Source organism: Phalaenopsis equestris, unplaced genomic scaffold (genome assembly GCF_001263595.1).
Source record: "Phalaenopsis equestris unplaced genomic scaffold, ASM126359v1 Scaffold210506, whole genome shotgun sequence".
NCBI classification, from domain to species: domain Eukaryota; kingdom Viridiplantae; phylum Streptophyta; class Magnoliopsida; order Asparagales; family Orchidaceae; genus Phalaenopsis; species Phalaenopsis equestris.
The window spans coordinates 143,039-151,420 of record NW_018229588.1 but is presented as its reverse complement, the minus strand read 5'-3'; positions in this window follow the sequence as shown (position 1 = coordinate 151,420).

Sequence of the window (8,382 nt, the reverse complement as noted above, 5' to 3'; positions counted from 1 at the left end):
TGTGCCAATCCACCAGTGGTCTCTCCCAAAGCAATAGATCGAGTGTTCATATAAATGATAGAGCCTACATATTTATCCATCACTTGCTTAATACTGAAGTTTAGAATGGCTCTATCCTTGGTTACTTTGCTATGATGATTCGTTGGAATCATCCTCCCATAAATAAAATAATGACAGGCCTTAGATACTACATTTAACATAGAAAGGGGAAAGTTAACTTTAACTCCATTCTTTATTTTCCAAGCCCCTTTTTCACTAGTTAGAAAAGAAATAACTTCATCTAAAGCCTGATCTGTAGTAGAAAAAGAATGATACTGATATCTATACGCATCTTCTAACTGATAAAACTCATTAATTTTTCTTGGAGTAAACTCCACCCTTTTCCTCGAACAAAAACAAAATCATCATAAGCTTTAAGAAGGTTGGCATAAAATTCCATTACAATCCCAGCTATTGTATCGACAGTAAAATAACAAAAATTTTCCCACTGTCAAGCAATTATCAAACGTTCAACTTCTCCTCCCAGATTCTTAAAACCTCGGTCCTGAATTACTTTTTTATTTTCTTGCAAACTATGAAATCAAGCACTGGCTCTAAAGCTAACAAATCTCTGCTTGTCATATTCAATTTTTCTTTTGCTCAATCTAGGTGCCTAGGAAATCTAAGAAAAATTGAAAAATCTCGAATAAATCTCAAAATTCCAAAAATCAAAATTTAAAAAATCAAAATTTCCAAAAATCAAAATTTAAAACATTTTAAACTTCAAATCATTAAATAAGAGTTCATCATCAAAGGATTTTCTCAAAAATTTCTCAAAAAATTTCCATATTTTCGGATCCATGCAATGTGAGATTAATCCTTGGTGAAAATAAAAAATTTTTTGTTTAATGTGTAGCTCTTACCTTGAGAAGATGAAATCCGAAGTCTTTTAGCCTCTAAATCGCCTCAAATCTGCCCAAAATCAAGCCCTACCCGCCCAAACCAAAGTTTGAGGATGACTTAAGCGTAAAAAATGCTGGCTACAATAAAAATTACAAATTTTTAGGGGTATAATCTGGTGTCGGGTCGAGGGCGCTGTCGGCGCCAATTCCATCGCCATCGGTGTTGAAGGCTGAAAAAATTCCATATATTTTTTTTTAATTTTCAATTTCCTATCAACTTCAAAAATTTTTAGTATTTTAGATACATTTTTATCAAACAATAATTTACAAACAAAACATTTCACAAACAACAATTTTCACAAACAACAACAAACTAACTTTTATATATGAAAGTACTCTTTTTACAATTTTTTTTTTTAATTACACAATCACACATATTAAACAAACTAATTATAAATCAACACCAAAATCAAGCCACAACACTAAACGCTGTCACAAAACTGTACACACCATCACAATTTAGAATTCTAAAGCAAAATCAAACCAAATCAAATCAAATCCTCACAATTACACTAAATATATATAATTCTCTAAAATAGATAGAGAATCTAAAGTCTTCAATTATTATGCCTCTTCTTCAGTGCTTTCTCCTCCTCTGACATCTCTCATAGATTTGTAATGAACATATAAGTTGTAGAAGGAGTGGTACAGTAATTGATCTGTCAAATTTTATTCGATCCACCAATTTTCTTTAAACATTCAAACTAATTCTGCTTCAAAAGTTCCAGTGTGATCAAACTTTTCTTTCAATCTCCAATCTAGGTGTTCAAAAAGGTATTTAAGATCTCCTACTGCATTTATAATCATCTGAAGTTCCCTTTCAATTTTCTTCAATTTCTTTTCCAAAGCAAGCGAACTTCCAACTATTGGTGGTATTAATGGAGGTGAAGCATGTGAAAATTGATCTATGATAGCTTCTAATACTTCATTTCCATTTCCAAAATAATTCTCATCAATAGAGATCATGGGCTCCCAAGGTAATAAAATTTTTTCCTAACTTTCATATGGCACTTGGGCTTGACTGCAAATCAAAAAGATGGTAGATGGATGCCCAAGTCCATAAATTGGTCAATTAGTAAGGATAACCATAATAGATTTAAATATATATCAATGGGTTTTTCCATTTGAATGCAGTAATTTAAAATAACACATTCTTTGGTGACTCTATAAATTTTCATAGTAGGGAGTAACTTTGCAGCAATAAGGAAATGCCATTACTTCGAGATTGGATTAAGTATTGAAGTGGAGGAACTAACATATCCTTCATTTCATACCTCCCACGTCTCACTTTGATCTGTCAGAACATTATACACGTCTTGCATTAAATTTCATGTAGGAATGAAATTTGTATAATGACAGATTTGAACATTGTCAATTATATACAATTCATTAATCCTTGCAGAAGTAAATGGTACAGCCTTACGTCGTATGAAAAAAAACCTTGAGTAATTCCATGTAAGTTTGCATAAAACTCCTTCGCCACAGGTATGTCAATCAAGACGTAGTGTAGCACAGAACTTCCCAACACCTTTGTAGAATGATAGAATGATCTTATCAATTATCAATTAGACCAGTTGGATTGATCACTCCATGATTAACAAATCCTCTTTCCTTAATCAATCTCCTCTTTGTAATAACTTTATCGAATAATCGCCATGCATCAAAACTAATAAACTTTTTTTTGTTGAAAAGTCCATACCTTAATTTCTCAAATTGGAAGACATGGAATCCAAAAATATGAAGTCTCTAGGCATCCAAGAATGTTTCTAGGTCTTTTTAAACTCTTCGTGATGGTTATTATGAAGTGAAATCACACCAAAATCTGCTAAAAGTCATCTAAAACTGTCCAACCATACTCGGCACCATCGACATTCCTGATTGGAACTGCTGACGTTGATGTCCATTATCTAGGGCGCTGACAGTGCCCATTCTGGCGCCGTCGGCGCCATTGGCCAAAATTGTAACTTTCATTTTTTTTGTTTCAATTAGATTCCAAATTTTCCTCCAATACCAATATTTGACTTAATTTATAACAAATAAAATTGAGTAGGATTATTAACTACTAATATATAAGACACTTTATCAAACAAAATAGTAATACATAACAATATAAGTATGGGTTGCCTCCCACATAGCGCTTGATTTAACATCGTCAGCACGACATACCATTTGTTTAGTTGGGTTGACTTAACATTAAAACTTCTTCAAACTAAGATATGTGCCCTTCATAATAATGTTTCAAACGATGTTCATTAACTTTAAATATCTTTCCAATGTTAGGATTTTTAATAATAACAGTTTCACAATGATAAACTTTAATCACTTTAAATGGTCCTGACCATCTGGATTTTAGTTTTCTTAGAAATAATCTCAATCTTGTATTATATAGTAGAACTTCTTATCCAAGTCGAATTTCTTCTTAATAATCGTCCGATCATGCCATATTTTCATTTTCTCTTTATAGATTTTTGCATTGTAATATGCTTCATTTCTAATCTCCTCAAGTTCATTGAGTTACAATAACCTTTTCTCACTAGCATCCTTTAAATTAAATTTAAGATATTTTACAGCCCAAAATGCTTTATGTTCAATTTCTACTGATATAATTCCACAGAACTCTGAACGATAGAATTTGATGATACAAATGGTATTATTGAGCTACTTTCACATACTTATCAAGAGAAAATTCGGATGGTCACTGACTAAATGCCACATCAATCATAAGGATAAGAATAGAATAAGAAACACCATAATTTGCAGTTTGTTTGCGACCAACAGAGCTCAATAAATCTACAAATCTACTTAAGCTCAAAAGTAACAGCATTATATCATATTTCTTGATTAATTTTTTCATTCTCTTATTCCTGAAATGAGATCCTTCAAATGATTACTCTCGGCATTACATTACATATCTTGTAAAAAATATTTTTAATTAAAAATTTAGAAACACTCTAGGCGTCACATCTAGGCACAGCAATAGCTTCAATCCACTTAGACGTATCAACAACAAGTAATATATATAAATTTCCAAATGAAGGAATAAATGATCCTATAAAGTCTAATCCCCACACATCAAAAATTTCAACTTCTAATGTGTAATTTAGTGGCATTTTGTTTCTTCTAGAAATATTTTCTACTCGTTGACATCTATCGCATGTTTTAATATATTCATTAACATATCTAAAAATAGTAGGCCAATAAAATTCAACTTGAAAAACTTTATATGCAGTTTTATTTGTTCCCAAAATGTCCTCCAAATTCAGAATCATGACATCTTTCAATTATCTGTTGAGTTTCTTCATACGACACACATCTTCTAATAATTAGATCCTTACATTGTTTATATAAATATGGGTCATCCCAAAAATAGTCTTTGGAATCATTGATAAATTTCTTTAATTATGGATTCTTGATATCAGGTGGTAGAATATCACTTACAATATAATTTACTATATCAACATATCATGGTACATCCATTTCATCAATACTATATAAATGTTCATCACGGAAAAATTTTAAAATTTCATTTGCTAAATTAGTTAATATTTCTATTTCTATTCTAGACAAACGATCAGCTATTTGATTATCATTTCACTTTCTATAAATCATGATAAAATCAAACTCTTGCAATAGAAATATCCATCTAATTAATCTTGGTTTAGCATCCTTCTTTTGCATTAAGCATTTAATAACAGAATGATCTGTATGCACTACACATTTAGTTCAAATTAAATAAGGTCTAAATTTATCAAAGGCATAAACAATAGCTAATAACTCTCTTTCAGTAGTATAATTATTTTTAGCATTATTTAGAGTTTTACTAGCATAATATATAACTTTAAAAACTTTTTCGTGCCTTTGTCCTAATACATCCCCAATAGCATAATCACTGACATCGCACATTATTTCAAATAGTTTCTCTCAATCATGTGGTACTATTATAGGTGTAGTGATTAATTTTTTCCTTAATAATTCAAATGCTGTTATGCATTCCTCATTAAAATCATATTTCGTATCTTTTTCTAAATGTTTGTTGTTATGCATTCCTCATTAAAATCATATTTCGTATCTTTTTCTAAAAGTTTGTTGTTATGCATTCCTCATTAAAATCATATTTCGTATCTTTTTCTAAAAGTTTGCATAGGGGTTTAGTTATTTTAAAAAAAAAAATATGTAGTGCCTATAAAAACCAACATGTCCTAGATAACTTCTCACCACTTTAGCACTACTAAGAGGTGGTAATTTTTCTATAACTTGGATTTTTACACGATCAACTTCCATACCTTTTTCAAAAATTTTATGCCCAAGAGTAATACCTCCTGCAACCATAAATTGACATTTTTTCTAATTTAAAACTAGGTTAATTTTTTCACATACTTCCAGATATTTTTCTAAATTATTAAGACATAACTCAAACAAATTCCCAAATATAGAAAAATCATCCATAAACACTTCTATTCCATGCCCTACAAAATTGCTAAAAATTGACATCATGCATCTTTGAAATGTTGTAGGTGCATTGCATAGTCCAAAAGGCATTCTACGAAAAGAAAATGTTTTGTATGGGCTTGTAAACATTGTTTTTTCTTGATCCTCTGGTGTAATTGGAATTTGTTTGGTGATATCTGATATATCCATCTAAAAAGCAATAATATTTGTTTCCATCCAATCTATCCAACATTTGGTCTAGAAAGGGTAAAGAAAAGTGATCTTTTCTGGTGGCCATATTTAGTTTTCTATAGTCAATGCAAATTCGCCAACCAGTTATTTGTCTTATTGGTATTAATTTATTTTTCTTATTTTCTTAAACAGTCACTCCTCCTTTCTTCGGAACGTAGTGAATTGGGCTTACGTAAGCACTATCTGAAATAGGATATATAATTCCAGCAACTAACCACTTTAAAATCTCTTTTTTAACAACTTCTTAACAACTTAGGTTTAATCTTCTCCGAGGATCTGCTTTGGGTTCATACTATTCATCTAGTTCATACTATTCATACTATTCATCTAATAAAATTCTATGCATAAAAATTGAAGGACAAATTCCTTTAATATCTGCTAAAGTCCATCCAAAAGCCTTTTTATACTTTCTCAACATCTCTGTAGATGATTCTCCTAAAAATACATATTTTAAATGAGCAGGTAATATCTTCAATTCAAGTTCAAGTGGTTTATAACTTAAAGGAATAAGGTTCTTACTATCATTTTCCAGCAAGTCTAATGCTTCAAATTTGCCCTGAATATAATCCAAATCTTCTTATTTTATTTCATCTTCAGTATAAAAAATTTCTCCTTGCTTTAATTTATCTTCGAACTCATTCTTAAACTGCTCAATAATTAGATAATCAGTCTTCAAACTCATTCTTAAACTACTCATTACTTAGATAATTAGTTACTTCCATCCTAAAACATTCATTATCTTTTTCTATTGCAGGATATTTCATAACTTTTGCTATATTAAATTTTACTTCTTGATCATTAACCCTCATTATTAATTCTCCTTTTTGCACATCTATTACAGCTCTCCCTGTTATGAGAAATGGTCTCCCTAAAATAATTGAAACCTTTATATCCAATATTTATAAAGTTTACAGGGAAAATAAATTTATCCACTTGTACTAGCATAAGAAAATAGATTTATCCACTTTTACTAGCACATCTTCAATAACTCATTTTGGATAAGTTATTGATTGATCAATTAACTGAAGAGTTACAGTAGTCAAGGAAATTTCACCCAAATCTAAACGTTTAAAAATTGATAAATGCATAAGATTGATACTCTCTCCTAAATCACATAAAGCTTTACTGTAAAACTTTTCTCCAGTTGCACAAGGTATAGTAAAACTACCAGGATCTTTTAATTTTTCAGGAAGCTTTTTCCGAATAATAGCACTACACTTTTCACTGAGTGCAATCCTTCATAAATTTCACATAATTTGGCATTTGTTCCAAAGCTTCAACAAAAGGAATATTTATCGTTAACTTCTTAAGAATTTCCAAAAATTTTGTAAATTGTTTATCTTTATTCTTCTCCTTCAGCTTTAAGGAAACGGAGGTAATGGTTTTTCTAGAGGGACCTGTGTTTGTTCATTTTCTTGTTGATCGTTTTCAATTTCTTCCTTCTCTTCATCAACTTCAGTTTCTCTTCAGATCCTTGTTTCAACTTACTTCATAATTGAATAACATTAATTTGCTCTTTATTTTGATCTTTTGGATTAACTTCCACAAGACTTGGAAGAATTCCAGAAGATCTTTGGATTAACTTCCACAGTACTTGAAAGAATTCCATAAGGTATATTACTAAGTGCAATAACAATACATCCTAATTGATTTTTAATATTTCTAATAGTAGCCCCTTGATTCTGTATTTGATTTCCCATATTAAACATTACTTTTTCCATCGTCAACTTCTTTGCATTAACTTGTGGGTTAGGGTTGGAGTTAAATTCTGAAGGATAATAAAGTTGAAACTTAGTATTTCCTTGATTGTTCAGATTTCCGGATGGATTCACCAAATTATTATAATTATTCCAATTAAAATTAGGGAGATTTTTCCATCTAGGGTTAAAATAGTTAGAATAGGGATTGTTATTTCAATTATTTATAGTGTTTAAAGTTTCATAAGATAGTGTTTAAAGTTTCATAAGATAATTGAGTATCAATAATTTGTCCTAGTGAATTCTCCTCTAATACTGGGGGTATTTGATCATAATCACTCCCATTTGATCAATCTTTTTAGAAATAGAAGTAATTTCAGATGCCAAAATAAACATTACATCAGAATCATGAATACTAGCTACTCTCTTAGGATTTACCCTTTCAGAGGGCCATTGAAAATTATTAGTAACCATTTCTTCAATTAAAGAATATGCTTGATCAAAAAGTTTTAACATTAAGGAACCATCCACAACCTCAATTAAAGAATATGCTTCATCAAAAGTTTTGACAATAATGAACCACCCACATCAACATCTATAATAGATCTAAGTTAAGTGATCCTACTAATCCATTGTAAAATGTTTGAATTATTAACCAATCTGGTAAAGCATGGTGTGGACACAATCTAAAGAGATCTTTAAATCAATCTAGGCTTCATATATCAATTACCCTTCAAACTAACAAAAAAGATATAATATCATTTTTTATCTTAGCTATTTTTTAGCGTGGAAAATATTTAAACAAGAATTTTTGTGATAGTTCTCCCCAAGTTCTAATAGATCCAGGTGCTAACAAATTTAACCAAGCCTTAGCTTTCTCCCTTAATGAAAAAGGAAAAATTTTGATTTTCATTTCTAATTGTTAGAGCTTGAGAAGGACACTCCGTCATATTTAAATGTAGCACAAATCTCAAGAAAACTAACAAGATATTAGCAAGATGTAAGTTAGGATCTTCAGTAGGTGATCCTCCAAACTGATTATTTTGTACCATCTAGATAATAGA